We start from the raw sequence: 17,567 nt of genomic DNA, 5'->3' as shown, positions 1-17,567 counted from the left end.
GTAGAAGATGCACGCGGTGTCCATGATGAAGGTCGACCTGCAGAAAAGTTAGTTTGCGCCAATGGCTGTCGATCCTGCACTTCACGTTCAGCTTTACAAGCAAGATGGAATAAATGAGTGATATTATTATAATCCTTATACTCTAGAATGGTCTGAATCTCTTTATTTAATCCACCCATAAAACGTGCAAGCATAGCTTCATTCTCCTCAACAATACCACATCTAATCATGCCAGTTTGTAATTCCTGATAATATTCTTCTACAGAATTTTTCCCTTGTCTTAAACGCTGCAATTTTTGAAGTAATTCACATTGATAATATGGTGGAACCCAACGAGTACGCATAGCAGTTTTCAAAGCAGCCCAAGTAGCTGGAACAGGATATAATCTACAATGTTCAGACCACCAAACACATGCAAAACTAGTGAAAGCACAAACAGCAGCAGGAACACGTCTCTCCTCAGGATATTGTAAACATGTAAATCGTTGTTCAGTTTCTAACTCCCAAGTAAGATATATATCAGGAACATATCTACCCTCAAATGGTGGAATATTCAATTTCAGTTTAGGGAGATGGTCATGATCTCGTACCTGAGGTGGTGGTGCCGGCCTACCGTTGCGAATATATACCTGAGGTCGACCTGCTGGTGGTGGTGCTGGTGGCTGCACGTAGTTCTGATTTTGATCAACCTCATCCTCATAATCGCCCGCATAATTGTCATCCTCCTCAGCCGCCGCAGGAGCAGGAGCCAAAGAAGCATCAACAGTAGGTGCAGCAGCACCCGAATTTTGACCAATCTCAATTGGAACGCGCTGTGCCCGTCCCACTTGATTTGGAAGGCGGCGTTGGAGATGTGGTTGTTGTTGTTGTAGAGGTGCGACATGTGCAGCCGGTGGTGGTTGGGGAAGACGCTTGAGTAATTTAGTAAACTTGTTATCCAGCTTTGTCTCGAACGACTTCTCCACGGCATCTATCTTCTCCATAGCCTCTTCAAATCTGTTTAGCACATCTCCCACCTGGCCACTCATCATTTGCTGAAATTTATCATGCAACTCCTTGTTCGTCATGTTCTCCCAATCAGTCTCATCGGCGTGTGAACCTGCCATGGTTAGCAGCAATAGAAACACAAAAGAATATGATCCTGCAGACTACTAGAAGTGGTGGTGATGGTGGTGTGTCACAAAACCTTCAAGCGAATCTCAAATTCTTACCAGTTCTTACCCAGCAGCAGGTGGTGATCGGCAACCGTTGTAGTCTAAAACTCTCAAAGCTTGGATATAGCGATTACCAGGGAGAGTCAAACGCACGATGTAGACTTATGTGGAGCTGGGAAGGCTTATAATATGGTAGCAAAATGGTAAGCAATAATCAATTCAGAGATGCAAAGTTGAATAAACGCTCAACGACGGTACTGTGCTGGTCCTAGGCTAGACCGTGCTAGAGACGCGAGCCGAGAACACTAACAAAATCACGGCGCTGCACGTAAACAAGGGAAAAGCACACTCTGGAAGTTTTTTTTCCGCTCTATTTTTTTTTTGCGAAAAATCACTATAATGGCGAGTGTCTCAAAACTCTTCCCAGGTCAAACTGACAGGACGGGCACAAAATTTTTTGACTATTTTTTTTTCGGAAATCAGGGCAGCGTCGACGAAAAAGTGCGACAAAAAATCACTATGATGGCGAGTGTCTCAAAACACTACCCGGGGCCTAAAAATAGGATAGGGAAAAAATATTTTTGGTTGCCGAAATTATATGGATCTCTAAAACCAACCGAATATGAAAAGAACTCGGATTGGTGGTGGATATATGGCGGTATATGGATACAGATCGGTGGTGGTATATAGATACGGATTCAGAGCGGTGGCGGCGTGACAACTTATGACCAGAACTCGAAACTCTAAAAGACTAGACTCTAAGACCAGCAACTTGACACGACGATGCAACCGCAAATTCAACAAAGCAAAAACCCTAAAAAGATTATGCAAAGGCTCAGATTGGTTCGGATATGATGAACTAACCCTAATTTTTTTTGTGGCTTTTTCGTGGACTGTAGGTATGAAGAACAGACTCGATCTAAACTACGAAAAACTGTAAAATCTCACCGAGCAACCTGGAAATCTGATACCACTTGATAGAGGCAAAGGTGTCCCGTCTTTCGATGAGATGATGGATATCGCTTTGGTGGAAGTCGACTTTGACGATCCGACTACGAACGTGCGAGGACGTCGCGCCTTAGCAATCGCTAAACCAACTCCGAGAGGTTATCGACCACGCCGGAGCACGATCAACCTGACCACGAGGGTCTGTTTCCTGCGAGCAAACGAAGAACAAGCAAGAAACTGAGATTGCAATCTGGATATTGCGAATATAAGATGAAAGCTTTATTGATCAAGGTGGAGTTCTGTGACGCCTTTGTCTCGTCGCTGAACACAAACGAAGTACGCGAAGTTGCAGCTATGGCGAACTTTTAATCTAAACAAAACCCAAAGTCTAAACGACGCCCTAAGGGCTGTATATATGGAGGAAGAGGGGGGAATTTCGTGGCCCTTGAGGAAGGGGTCCGAAACCAACCCTATCTCTTGTTTCCCCACACATACGGACTCTAAAAACAGCCTATACTTATGTATTTCGAAATTACATGGGCCTGGCCCAATAATAAGGTGACGCAGCACCTAGAATAGCCTCTGGACGAAAGTTATGAAGTAGCATCTTGTATATTTCGTCCAAGGCTTCATGCACGCATTATGGTGGCTTCAACGTCCTGAAATCATCACTTGTAACTCCGTTCTTGTTCCCCATGCGCATGCCATCATCTCCGTCCTTGTTCTTGCTCCAATGTTCATCCTTCTCAAAGCTAGGCCCTTCATTTGTAAGCAAAACAAATGTATCCAATTTAGGCAGCATCATATTCTCATGAACATTAGAATCATTACCAAGAAACGAAAGTACCTGGTAATTTAATTGGCGTGCGCGAGCTCTAGTAATTGGTCCAGTATGTATAGCAGTCGGGGCTGTGGGTGTAACAATGGTATTGATGTCCTCATCAAGGAAGGCCGTTGGACTGGGCTTTTTCACACCCGTGTGGTGGTGAGAGGGAGATCATGTGCCATGACCATCGATCACATGAATTTGATCAACGCCGCAAGCATCGAGATGGTGGAGAAGTTGGATCTACCGATGGTACCATGGGCACGATCGTACTTGTTTCGTTGGGGTCATGAATAGCTCACTGTGACGCACCAAACCAAGGTACCGTTTTTGTTGGGAAATTTTTTTGCGAGGTTTTATGCGACGTGATTCCGACACCTATGATTTCATGTCACTTGTTATTGGGCGATCCATGGTATAAAGAGCATGATGTTACGTATGACTGCAAAACACATAGATATATTGTCAAGAAGGGTAAGAAGTGCAGCCTCATGCCAATGGGTGAGGAGCATTTTATTTCTTGGAGGAAAGAACATCTTGAGAAGATAAAAGAGCAGGAAGAAGAAGAGAAGAAGGTTGAAGTTGCTGAAATTTTTGCGGTTGTTATTCAATCAAGTGAGGAAGAGGTCAACTCAAAACCGGGGACGGTTTTGCTTCAAGGGGGAGAGGATGATATGACCATATGTAAAACAACAATGCCTGCTGCTTATACGGCCGCTGACGCTATTGTAGTTGAAGAAGACAAGGATGATACGGCCGCTGTGACAGTTCATGTCGACGGTGTACATGTTGCAAGGGTTTTGCTTAAGTTTTGGCCGAAGTACCAAGGAGTGCTTTCATATTTGCATGCATCGGGCAATCAAACAGGTGGCTTGCATGCCAATGGGTCTAGCCAACAATCAATTAGATGCTACCATGTTTTGTACCACGTACATGTGCATGAGTTTGTTTCAGATTTAAAAGGAATACATCACGTTGGTTATTTCTTTGGGAGACTACGGCCACCGGACCAATTAAGCATTGGTCCCAGCATGAAATTTCTCACGTTCAACCGATGGTGTTTAAAGGAATCAGGATGGGGGCCACCAGCTAGCAAAACCAAATTAACTAGCGTTCAAGTAGGAGATATAAACTTTATTTTTAGCAAGTCTTTTTGGTGCACGCCGAGATGTAAAAGGCAATTTAGTTTAAACCAAATAAGATTCCAGAATTCTTGGGAAAGCTCGTGTGCGTTAATCGTTGTTAGTTGGGTCGGCTATACAAATAGTACTAGTATAAATAGGCATAGTACGGCCTTGTAAAAGGTCAGGTTATTTTTTTTATGAAATAGACACGATGTATTTTTCTGGGTAGACACCCGTATCAAGTTATGGAGGGATCTTTAGAAACCTCTGTGTTGCGATTTCTCTTCGTGGAAATTGTTTTGCGCGTGAGTACCTTTGTTGAGATTGGTTTTCTCGTGCTAGGCTGCAAGGTTCAAACCCTCTACTTCATGTACATCGTGTGCGCGGGCGAGAGGTTGCTACTACTGAAGTTGGAGTGTCGTGAAAGGTCGGGCTGCAACAATGGATCAGATCTCGCCACGAGGTTCGGTCTATATCAGGTGGTATCAGAGCATTGGGTTGTTCACGACACTATTGAGAAGATGGCGAGCGCATCGTTATTCAGTAAGTTAAGCTATGGATTTCAGTTGGAGGAGGAAGGCCGTTGGACTGGGCTTTTTCACACCCGTGTGGTGGTGAGAGAGAGATCATGTGCCATGACCATCGATCACATGAATTTGATCGACGCCGCAAGCATCGAGTTGGTGGAGAAGTTGGATCTACCGATGGCACCACGGGCACGATCGTACTTGTTTCGTTGGGGTCATGAAGAGCTCACTGTGACGCACCAAACCAAGGTACCGTTTTTGTTGGGAAATTTTTTTTGCGAGGTTTTATGCGACGTGATTCCGACACCTATGATTTCATGTCACTTGTTATTGGGCGATCCATGGTATAAAGAGCATGATGTTACGTATGACTGCAAAACACATAGATATACTGTCAAGAAGGGTAAGAAGTGCAGCCTCGTGCCAATGGGTGAGGAGCATTTTATTTCTTGGAGGAAAGAACATCTTGAGAAGATAAAAGTGCAGGAAGAAGAAGTGAAGAAGGTCGAAGTTGCTGAAATTTTTGCGGTTGTTATTCAATCAAGTGAGGAAGAGGTCAACTCAAAACTGGGGACGGTTTTGCTTCAAGGGCGAGAGGATGATATGACCATATGTAAAACAACAATGCCTACTGCTTATACGCCCGCTGACGCTGTTGTAGTTGAAGAAGACAACGATGATACGGCCGATGTGACAGTTCATGTCGACGGTGTACATGTTGCAAGGGTTTTGCTTAAGTCTTGGCCGAAGTACCAAGGAGTGCTTTCATATTTGCATGCATCGGGCAATCAAACAGGTGGCTTGCATGCCAATGGGTCCAGCCAAAAATCAATTAGATGCTACCATGTTTTGTACCACGTACATGTGCATGAGTTTGTTTCAGATTTAAAAGGAATACATCACGTTGGTTATTTCTTTGGGAGACTACGGCCACCGGACCAATTAAGCATTGGTTCCAGCATGAAATTTCTCACGTTGAACCGATGGTGTTTAAAGGAATCACGATGGGGGCCACCAGCTAGCGAAACCAAATTAACTAGCATTCAAGTAGGAGATATAAACTTTATTTTTAGCAGGTCTTTTTGGTGCACGCTGAGATGTAAAAGGCAATTTAGTTTAAACCAAATAAGATTCCAGAATTCTTGGGAAAGCTCGTGTCCGTTAATCCTTGTTAGTTGGGTCGGCTATACAAATAGTACTAGTATAAATAGGCATAGTACGGCCTTGTAAAAGGTCAGGTTATTTTTTTTATGAAATAGAGACGATGTATTTTTCAGGGTAGACACCCGTATCAAGTTTTGGAGGGATCTTTAGAAACCTCTGTGTTGCGATTTCTCTTCGTGGAAATTGTTTTGCGCGTGAGTACCTTTGTTGAGATTGGTTTTCTCGTGCTGGGCCGCAAGGTTCAAACCCTCTACTTCGTGTACATCGCGTGCGCGGGCGAGAGGTTGCTACTACTGAAGTTGGAGTGTCGTGAAAGGTCGGGCTGCAACAAAGGATCGGATCTCGCCATTCGGTCTATATCAGTGAGGTAGTTGATAGGGCATGTGAGGCCATTTCGATTTCGAACAACTTAACCTCCACCTCTATTGTGTATTCTCATTTGGTTCTAGGTCCCATATATGATGACGCGCCGATCCTCAACAATTTTGTCCTTCCTTTGGACATGACGATGGCCATGGTGGACTATGATGCACCCCCACATGGTTCCATCAAGATGAAGATGACCACCATTTGGTCTTTGCCACCTCACCTACACCACATGAGTGGATTGAGAAAGGTAAAATAGGTGAAGGTGATGCTCTAGTCCCACTAGTGGACATTCTTGACATTGATTGCTTGCATGATGTTGATCCACCTATTACCATGCTTCATGCTAGTGCGACTTCCTCATGTCATGACTTACCAATTTATGATGAATATGACGATGAGCATGTTGAGTTGCCTAGTTGTGATGCTCCTCTCCATATGATATCATGTGAAAATAATATTGGTCACATTATGTTTGACAATCCATTAAACTTGTCATATGCCATGAGTGAGATCTCCCATATTGCATCATTCCAATCTCAACATAGTAAGTATGCGTGCCCCATTAAAATAAATCCCATTTGCACTTATGGCATAGATGATGAGATCATGGTTATTGGTATGTGTTTCTCCTGTGATGATATTGATATGCTACCTTTGCAAGATTTGTGCAATTCATCTCATATGCCATGCCATGAAAATTATTGTGTATCGCTTGATTCCATTCCTTGTGTGCATCATATGCATACCATTCATAACAATGCTCTAGATATTACTAGTGATGCATTACGCAATTTGAGTCTCCATTATGCTATACATAATAACAAACCTTTCATGATGGATGACATGTTTCTATATCACGCATCTCATTTATTTGAGCATTGGATATTTCGTGCTAACCAACATATGCACGTACTATCTATCTATACCTATACTAATTATAGACTCCCAAGAAATTACCATATTAATTAGAAAATACGAACCATTAATCTGGTGGGGTCGTGTTATTACGGTGTAGATCAACCATATTTTTTTGAGGTATAGATCAACCATTTTTTGAGTGGTAGATCAACCATATAAATCAATTACAAAGCCCAACTGCATGCTATCACGATTGCACAATATAGCTACTCCACGTATATAGCCCTCAAAATTGATGGGCAAGAGAAAATCTTTCTTTTCCAAGTGAATCCTTGGATTTGGCAGAGACTAAGAAAGTACTAATCGACAAAATTGTGTGAAAATCTTTCTTTCCAAGTGAATACTTGGATTTGGCAGAGACTAAGAAAGTACTAATCGACAAAATTGTGTTTGGTTACAATTCAAATTCTTTTATGTTCCTTCCTCGCCCAGTTTTTAGAGAGATTATTTTTTTCGTTGGTTCAATCAAATTGTTAGGCTATGCACTTCATATTGCTTACAATTTGCATGTCGACCAATATCTAATCTTTCTTTCCAACTGAAGCCTTCGATTTGGCAGAGACTAAGAAAGTAGTGATCTTCAAAATTGTATTTTTCACAGGTCAACTTCTTCCGCTTTCCTTTGAAACAATGGCATACGATATGCTGCATGATATTAGCAATCAGAAGGATTCCTGGAAAGTCAAGGTCAGAATAATTAGGCTATGGGATGCCATTAACCTCAACAGCAATGAACTTATTAGCCTTGACATGATACTACTTGATGAAAAGGTTAGTTTAATGATGTAAGTTTATGATTTTCCAGCATAAATACACTATTGTGAGTTGTAATAGTTACTATAATATTGATGGATCTTCTCGCTACACTACAATGTTTTAGCGCACTATGATACATGGCAAGGTAATGAAACATATGGTTAACAAGTTTAGACCATTGATCCAAGAAGGTTTAGTCTACATGATAGCAAATTTTAAGGTTATGTCTGCAATGAATTTCCGTCCAGTTGAGAGTGAAAAGATTCTAAATTTCTTGCACACGACAAAAATTCAAGAGATAAAAGTTCTAAAAAATATCAGAATAGCAGAGTAGAGCTTCGTGTTTTGCAGTGTTAAAGTTCTTTCAAGACGACCAGAAGATTTACTTATCTGGTATGATTACATTTTTTCAATTATTAAATTCCCTGTTTTCTACGTATTAATACCACTTTACTTAGCAGATGTCATTGGCATAGCAAGTTACGTAGGACCTATTGAAGAAACACAGACAATCCATGGGATTTCAAAGATTCGAGATATTGTGCTTCGAATTGAGTGAGTACACTGAAAGCAATTCGATAAGTACAATTATCATGGGTGCTAATTGGTATTTCTCTTGGAACATACATGGATCAAAAAATTAATATTAGACTATGGGGTAATAAGGGTAGTCAAATTGATGAAGATTCTTTGGGATGTGTTGTCATAGTAACATCAAGTACTGTCAGAAAACTGAAAGGTTTGTATATTTATTAATAATGGGTAAGCACTTCTTGGCGTGTTTTTTATACATAATTTAATATATCAAGTGCATGCAGAGTACTCGCTATCTTCTATAGGTGCAACTAGAGTTTATATCGATTTGGATATGCCTGAAACAAATGAGCTTCAAACAAGGTGAAACAGATTTTCTGCAGTAATATGAAAAAACATGTTCTGATACATACATGGATTCTTATCTCATGCAAAACAGGTATTGCTTGCAAGATGAGATGGTAGAGGAAATAGAACCGGAAGCCCACTTGCAAGGCACAATTCAAGAACAGATGCTCTATAACAGAAGAACCCTAAAGGAAATAACTGAAATTACATATGAATCCGAAAAACATGTATTTATAGTAAGTAATATATTTTTCTCATATATTTTACGTGCTAATTTAACCTGCAATGGACAGGAAAAGTTCTATACTGCTGAAGCAATGATTAAGTCAATTGATACATCAGATGAGTGGTACTACAGAGGATGCCTCAAACGCAACAAAAAAGTACAAAAACAAGGGAACCACTTCTACTATCCAAAATGTGAAAAAGAACCTGAGAAGACATGTCCAAGGTGAATTTGCTACTATCTCATTCTTTAGTTAGTAATCTGTCATGCACTAACCACATGTTCCATTTTATTACTAGGTACAAACTTAAGCTAGAGATATGTGATCTGAGTGCAACAACAACTTGCACCATGTTTGAGGCAGAAGCAAAAAAATTGATTAAGCAATCTGCAAGTTTTTTGGTAGATAGGGACGATTGTGATATGCATGTGCAGACAAAAGAAATCCAGAAAATATGTGGGCAAAGATTGATTTTTTAGTTCAAATTGAATGACTCTAATTTGAAGTATGGTTATCAAGAATACACTGTTCATAGAATCTTTTTCATAGATTCTGAAAAAGATCCATCAGTACATCATTCAAATGTTGAGCAGGTATCATCTATTTCTACTACGATGCTCTGTATTATTTTGTATCTGCGTGCTATATTTAATAATGAATGTTAATGGCAGTTTATTCAAATTGAAATGTTTTTGTAAAAGCCTGTTACTAAGACACCCAATGTTTTGAATGGGCAGATGGAGGATGATAAAGCCATTCTAAGATACACTAAAAAAACTAGGAGGACTAGGAACACACATCATGTTGACATTCTGATGAAGAATTCAAAAATCGGGATAGTCAAGAGAAAGATGAATCCATATCTGTTGTTGACAAGGAATCTGAGAAAAGGGGAATTCAAAAGGATAGACATGTATGTTTTTTGGTGCATTTGCCTGTTCTTTATAGTTCTGCATGTCCCTAATTGCTACAAATGTTTTGGCAGGAGCAGGCGGACAAGCTATCAGTTATGAAAAGAATAAAGCAAGCACTAGAGGATGATGAACCCACTACTATGCTGTCGAGTTTTTTCACCTTGGTGAAGAGCCAAAAACTGAAGGTAGTCAGGAAATAACCAAATCAAAATCTATGGAACTAGGCCCCAAGAGAAAGCGCGCCGTAACTCGGAAATATGCTGGTATTGATAGCAAACAAGTAAACAATCACCATGAAGAAGAATCAGAACATGAAGGTACTCAGCAGCACAATAATTCAAGGCCTAGGACAAGGACTAGTTGTGCCAATAAAGAATTGATGGACAAATACATTCAGAAGTGTGGTGTATCAAGAACTCGAAAGACAAATCATTGATTACTGGAAATCCAATCATTTAGCATGTAGTAGAACATATAGGAGCATCAGATTTGTGCTTCATATGGACATCGTTGTTTAAGATTGCTTTTAATAAATGTAAACGTGTATCTCTGTGTTAGTAAAGTCATTATTATCTCTATTAATCAAGAGTAGCTATTCGGTGTAATCCAGGAAATTAAATTATTTTTTGAGGGGAAGCATAGCTTTATAGATTAACACTGCTTGGGAAAATAATAGTGATTTTCACATGTTGATGCGCTACAGAATAGGCCTCTCAACGACATACAGATTTTCACATTTTGATTGGCTAGAGATGAAGCATATGACGGCCAAAGAATCAATGACACATCGACATCTATTCTTGCCAAGAGCCATAACCAATTGTGCATTTTTTGTTGCACCACTTTGTAATCCGCATTGCCAATCCATAGAGCATTCCATCTTGCCATCTAGCCCTATCATATGTGACCATCCATGTCTCAGATTTTGATTGGAATTAAATATTAGTATTCCACAAAGGAGATATAGTCAAGGAATCATGCGTGTAACATACATCTCTGAAGAAAAACAACGTGTAGACAAGACGTGTAAGAAACAAAGACGTGCATATATTTTAGTATACATGGAAACTGACTTCAAGTAGGAGCCATCTATCCGGTGAGACAAAATAATAACGGCTCAGATATAAGTTTAGGTTTAAAGCATACACATGACAAACTCTAACCTTAACTAAGATGTCAAAAAAAATCTTTTCCTTAACTATGTTTCTATACCAATAAGAATTCTATCGAGCACATCCCGGTAACACATCACCCCCGATCTCATCCTTCATCGCATACAGGCGATAATTATTCCTCTCGCCGGCAGCAAGAAGACAGACAGATTGTGTGGCAGTACTTGCAGGTAATGTTCATTATCTCCTTCCACAAATAATACATGCATGTCTCCTTCCATGATTAATATATGCATCAACTCTCTGATCTCATTACACATGCTTTGTATTAACTGAAATTACAGAGAGAAATCGATGATAAACTTGAAATTCAGATCGCCAATTACAGAGCACATACGTCCTCTCCTTACAAGGTGACAACACATGTATCCTTCTTTCACAATAGAACAATTATTTTAGGCGATTTAGAATCCTTTGTTGGAAAACAATCCATAGCAAAAACAATCTTATCAGTAAACTGATTGTTCCATACAAATACCTTCAGCATCCTTGCGAACAATGTGGTGCGTGACAAGTTTACATTAAATTTATCATAAGCTGCAACTGCCTCCTAGGAGGATTGTAACTATTAACCCCCCTTTTCAGTGCAAAGAAACGCAAGCTCTTTTGTGTTTTCTCGAAGAAAAAAATATCATAAGCAATACTGAATTTCTGAACAAATAAAATCAATTACTTATAAGATGACCTCACTTTCTGATATCTCAGATGAGACATAAATATCCAACGAGTACTTCTAATAAAAGCAATGCGAAACCATGAGGTCTATGTTGTTCTTAGACAAAGTGCATTACACTTTTTTACCTCATTTATTTCAGGATTCACTAGCCGCAGTCAACATGCGTCGAACACGCACCGGCGAAAATCAAAACAACGGAAGGTATTCATTACCAACACGCACTGGAGCAAATCAAAACAACGGAAGGTATTCATTACCACAATACCAAAAAATGATCATATGCTTATTTACATGGATTATTAAAATGATAACAAAATGTAATGCGGCAATATGTGGCGTCATCAAGGAATCCAAATACCTGAGCAAGCAGCCTCCAAACTAGCGACACTAGAATATAATGATAGTCAATCAGACATCATTAGAGCAGCAACGAAGGAAGCTAGGCGGAAAAGGAAAGAGATTGTCCAAATGAAAAAGAGAAACAAACGACTAAGGACAGAAAAGGACAATGACTGTGAAGTATCTAATGTAGCGAAGGATGTCACTCAAGTTTCATATTTGGGAAAACCAAATTGTGTTTGTGAATTTTGCAATGCCATTATGTGGCATGGAGAGAGAAGCACAAACACAGGTAACATCACAGTTCCAAAATTTGGTCTCTGCTGCAAGGAAGGGAAAGTTAAATTACCACCACTGAAACAAGCTCCGCTGTATCTCCGGCAGCTACTACGTTACAATGAAAGAGGACAATCATCAAATTTCCGCCAAAACATCAGGTTGTACAACTCGATGTTCGCATTCACTTCAATGGGAGGAAAGGTTGACTATGAAATTAATAAGCAGGCATCTGGACCATATGTTTTCTGTTTGAATGGCCAGAATTACCATCAGATTGGCACTTTACTTCCTTAAGATGACGTGATGGAACCAAAATTTGCCCAATTGTACATACATGACACAGAAAATGAAGTGCTGAATAGGATTAATGCATCAACTTCAGCGGAGAGTAAGACACAACCAGATGAAAACATTGTCAAAGGACTACTAGAGATGCTTGATGAGCACAATGTTTTAGTCAAATCGTTTCGTATGGCAAGGGACAGATTCCAAAACCGACCTATTAAAGATGTAAGACTAAGATTGATCAACAAAAGGTCGAAAGATGGACGGCAATACAACCTACCATCTGCCACAGAAGTTGTAGCACTAATTATCGGGGAACAAGATGGAGAAAATAATGAATTTGATATAATAGTTGAGACCAAAGACATAATGTTACAGAGGATTTCAGGCAAAGGTAAAAGAAAGTATGTAAAAATGCTGGAATTTTATGCGTATCACATACAACTACGTTTGAACCAAGCAGCAACCTTGCAAATGAGTGGGCGTTTGTTCTTATAGTTCTTAGTTGATGCAACAACGTGCATTGAACAGTGGAGACTAAATTGGTACAGGCCAAACCAAGCTAAGTTGAGGACAGAACTATACAGAGGACTGCATGATGCAATAGAAAATGGAGATACACGAACCGAACAAGTTGGACAAAGAATCATACTGCCCTCATCATATAATGGCAATCCGAGAAATAAGCAGCAAAACTACCAACATGCCATGGCGATTTGTCGTTGGGCTGGCTATCCTGATCTCTTCATTACTTTTACATGCAATCCGAAATGGCCGGAAATACAAGATATGTTGGATCTGATTCCAGGCCAGAAACCCGAAGATCGTCCAGATATTGTTGCCAGAGTATTCATGTTAAAACTGAAGGAACTTATGAATGACATAAAAACGGGAAGTGTTTTGGACAAACAATTGCAAGTAAGTTTACCTAATAAGTACATATTCCTATTTCCTAGATGATTGTCCTAAATCATTTCTTCTCAAATTTGTTTACTTGCATGCAATTGTTTACACTATAGAGTTCCAGAAAAGAGGCCTCCCACATGCACACATACTGGTGTTCTACACCTAGATGATAAAGATCCCAGTCCTTCCCAGATAGACAAAATCATATCAGCCGAAATTCCTGATAAGAATAGTGATCCAGAAGGGTATGAAGCAGTGCAAAATTACATGATACATGGTACATGTGGTCAAGCACACTGCATGGTCGATAAAAGTTGTGCCAAACATTTCCCCAAGAATTTTTGCACTGAGACTACCATAGATGAAGATAACTATCCAGTATATAGAAGACGAGATGATGGCAACACTGCGGAGAAAGAATGGAGTGAATCTAGAGAATAGATTTGTTGTGCCATACACAGTAGAAACCGAATGATCAAGTATCAAGCCCACATAAATGTTGAATGTTGCAACAGATCAAGATCTATAAAGTATTTATTCAAATACATCCACAAAGGAGAAGATTGAACAACCGTCTTACTAGAAGCAGAAGAGCAACAAAGAGAAACAAGAGCTACCAAATTAACAAACAGGGAAGATGAAATCAAGAGGTACCTTGATGCCCGGTACATATCTGGATGTGAAGCCGCATGGCGCATATTTCAGTTTCCTCTTCAGTACAGAGAGCCTGCTGTTGAAAGGTTACAATTTCACCTAGAAAATGAACATGTTGTGGTGTTCCCGGACTCAATGGATTTAGAGAAAATTGTATCTCGGCCTAACATAGAAAAGACAATGTTCATAGAATGGATGACAGTCAACCAGTTGCATGAGGAAGCTCGCAGTTTGACGTATGCACAGTTTCCAACCAAATGGACTTGGCATGCAAAAGAGAAAGAATGGAGGAGAAGGCGTGGCCGAAAAAAACCATAGGCAGAATTTACTATGCACAACCAACAAGCGGTGAAAAATACTACTTGAGAATGCTGCTAAATACCGTGAAAGGATGCAGATCGTATGAAGAAATTCGAACAGTTGATGGGGTTGTACATCCAACATACAAATCCACATGTTATGCTCTTGGGCTACTTAATGATGATAAAGAGTAGGATGACTGCATCAAGGAAGCATCCCATAACCTCTGCTGCTCAAATGCGCCAACTTTTTTGCACAATACTTTTATTTTGCGAGGTGACAGATCCAGCAAAGTTGTGGCAAACAAATTGGGAGTTACTATCTAAAGACATCCAACGTCGGCAAAGAAGAATATTCAATTTTCAGGCCCTGGAACTCAACTCGGTGGAAATAAAGAGCATACTCCTGGCAGAGATAGAACAACTATTGACTAAAGGTGGTAAATCCCTCAAAGGTTTTCAAGGAATGCCACTACCAGATAGTTCGATTCTTCAAGATCTAAATAATAGATTAGTAAATAAGGAACTAAACTACGATAAAGATTCTATAAGAATAGAGCACACGAAGATACTGCAAAAGCTAAATCAGGATCAGAGGATGGCTTTTGATGTTATAATAGAATCAGTCAACAGCAGTCTTGGAAAATTGATTTTTGTTGACGGATATGGTGGAACTGGAAAGACATTTCTATGGAAAGCAGTCACAACAAAATTAAGATCCGAAGGAAAAATAGTTCTAGCAATTGCTTCAAGTGGTATAGCAGCACTTCTTTTATAGGGTGGAAGAACAACTCATTCAAGATTTCACATTCCGCTCAAGATTACTAACGAGTCAACATGCAACATCAAGCAACGAACATTTCTTGCGGAGCTAATGAAGAAAACTTCACTATAATATGGGATGAAGCACCAATGACACACAAGCACTGTTTTGAGTCACTAGATAAGAGTCTGAGAGACATACTTCGATTCAAATATGAGGACGCTGAGCATAGACCATTTGGAGGAATGACAGTAGTCTTGGGAGGTGACTTCAGGCAAATCCTGCCAATTATACCGAAGGGGAAAAGGGAACATATCATTTCTGCATTGTTAAAGAGATCTTACCTATGGAAGAACTTTGAGGAGTATCGACTCACAGAAAATATGCGTCTGAATTCAACAGAAGGTAGTCCAGAAGAGAAAGCAAAGACAGCTGAATTCGCAAACTGGATACTAAACATCGGTGATGGCACAACATCAAAAAAAGATGAAGAGGATTGTGTTAGCATCCTAGAGGACCTTATTTTACATGAAGGAGATTACCCAAAAGCATCTATTGTTAATAGCACCTACCCTGACTTACACAACAAGTACACTGATAGAACATACCTAGAGGAAAGAGCGATCTTGTGCCCAAGAAACGAGACTGTTGACCAGATTAATGCCTACATCATGAGTCAAATTCCCGGAGAAGAGGTAACCTATTTCAGTTCAGATACAACATGCAAGGCAATGTCTACGGTGGAAGATGAAGATATGTTGTACCCAACTGAGTTTCTGAATAGTCTAACATTTTCTGGAATACCAGATCATGAACTGAGGCTAAAAGTAGGATTACCAATAATGCTTATGAGGAACATAAATCAAAGTGCAGGACTTTGCACTGGGATAAGGCTAACAATAACACAGCTAGGAAAGCGTTTCATCGAAGGCCGGGTCATAACAGGTACTAACATTGGTGGCAAAGTTTACATCCCACGAATTATCATGTCACCAAGTGATTCAAAATGGCCTTTCATTCTAAAAAGGAGACAATACCCAATATCAGTGTGCTTTGCTATGACTATAAACAAAAGCCAGGGGCAATCCCTCAAAAAGGTTGGACTATACTTACAAAGGCAAGTGTTCACACATGGACAACTCTATGTTGCAATGTCAAGGGTGACCAGCAGAAATGGATTGAAGATCCTCATATCAGATGAAGATCGTCCGCCCGACAAGGTTGCAAAAAACATTTTTTTACAAGGATATATTATAGATATTTGGTTTCTAACAGCTATAGTTATAAACAATTACAACCATTCTTATCTGACTAAAAAATTATCAGGACATAGCAGCCTTATTTTTTTCAAATTGTTATCTCTGAAATATTTTATCAGGACGAAATTTATTTAATTTTAGGTTTCTTATTATGTTCGTATATAGTCTATAGTCATTATTTTCTTTAGTCTGCTTTTATAATTTGTAGCAAACTCAATGTTTTGATGCATCCACTTAACAAATATTTCGTGATTGCCATCCCAAATATAGTTGAGCTTGCGCCCTTAACTTTTTTTATTGTCTCTCTGAAGATTGAACTATATATTTTTAAGCTCTCTTTGACTGTAAGAGGACGGCCACTCTACTTTATTTTCAAAATAGTGGAAATACATTCATAAGATAATGTATAGACACAAATACCAGATGGAGGCCTCACAACTGACTTGACAAAATCAATATCAGTTATGTATGCATCACGAATGAGCTTCTAATGTTATAGAACCATAGAGGAAGCAAGATCATTTTATCTATTACTATAACCATTCTTCCTTACCTAGCGATTCAGATCCGATTTCACAAAAAAATACAAAATTACAAGAATCTAATTGCTAAATAAAATATTAGAAAAAATAATTTGGTGACCCTGCTATGTATGCCTAAAATTTAATTCATATAGAGAGGAGATGGTAAGGCAAAGGAAAGATATGCACCTGTTCGTACAAACGCAGGGTCAAGGGAAAATGGCGCATAGTAAATGGATAAGACACGCTCGTTTCCTTGATGGATGGATAAGAGCCGCCGCCGATGTTGCTGGATGTGGAAGCTACGCTCAACAACGCGGGCGTCACAGGAGATTGTAGATTCAGCTGGTACGACCTACCACACGGCAAAGGGGAACGGACGGATGGCCGCCGCTCCAGCCGGCGTTGCGATCCGATTAGCTAGGCATGACTGTGCGAGGCTACTGATGCAACCTGTCAACGAGAACAACCGGCGCAACCACTCTCATCGGGCCGATCAGGCGAGAGAACTAGACAGAACGGCAGCGCCGACCGCGGCCGCCGTACCCGCCGACGACCCTAGGAAAAAAACTGTCACTGATAAAAATGCGCACATTAGCGTACAG

At 39.9% G+C, this 17,567-nt stretch overlaps 1 long non-coding RNA gene and 1 pseudogene across 1 annotated transcript; one reads left to right on the top strand and one right to left on the bottom strand.

Moving 5' to 3' along the window:
- Positions 1 to 8,724: 8,724 nt before the first annotated feature.
- On the top strand, positions 8,725 to 10,245 carry LOC123076257 (uncharacterized; annotated as a pseudogene).
- A 661-nt stretch (positions 10,246 to 10,906) lies between these two features.
- LOC123078316 (uncharacterized) lies at positions 10,907 to 17,543 on the bottom strand. The gene is made up of 2 exons (XR_006437331.1): positions 11,783 to 17,543; positions 10,907 to 11,253 (listed from the first exon to the last, which is right to left on the bottom strand). It is a non-coding gene; the product is annotated as an uncharacterized lncRNA (long non-coding RNA).
- Between the last annotated feature and the right edge of the window lie 24 nt (positions 17,544 to 17,567).

This window comes from Triticum aestivum, chromosome 3D (assembly GCF_018294505.1).
Source record: "Triticum aestivum cultivar Chinese Spring chromosome 3D, IWGSC CS RefSeq v2.1, whole genome shotgun sequence".
NCBI lineage: Eukaryota > Viridiplantae > Streptophyta > Magnoliopsida > Poales > Poaceae > Triticum > Triticum aestivum.
The sequence above is the reverse complement of the archived record's forward strand: the minus strand, read 5'-3'. Positions and strand labels throughout refer to the sequence as shown.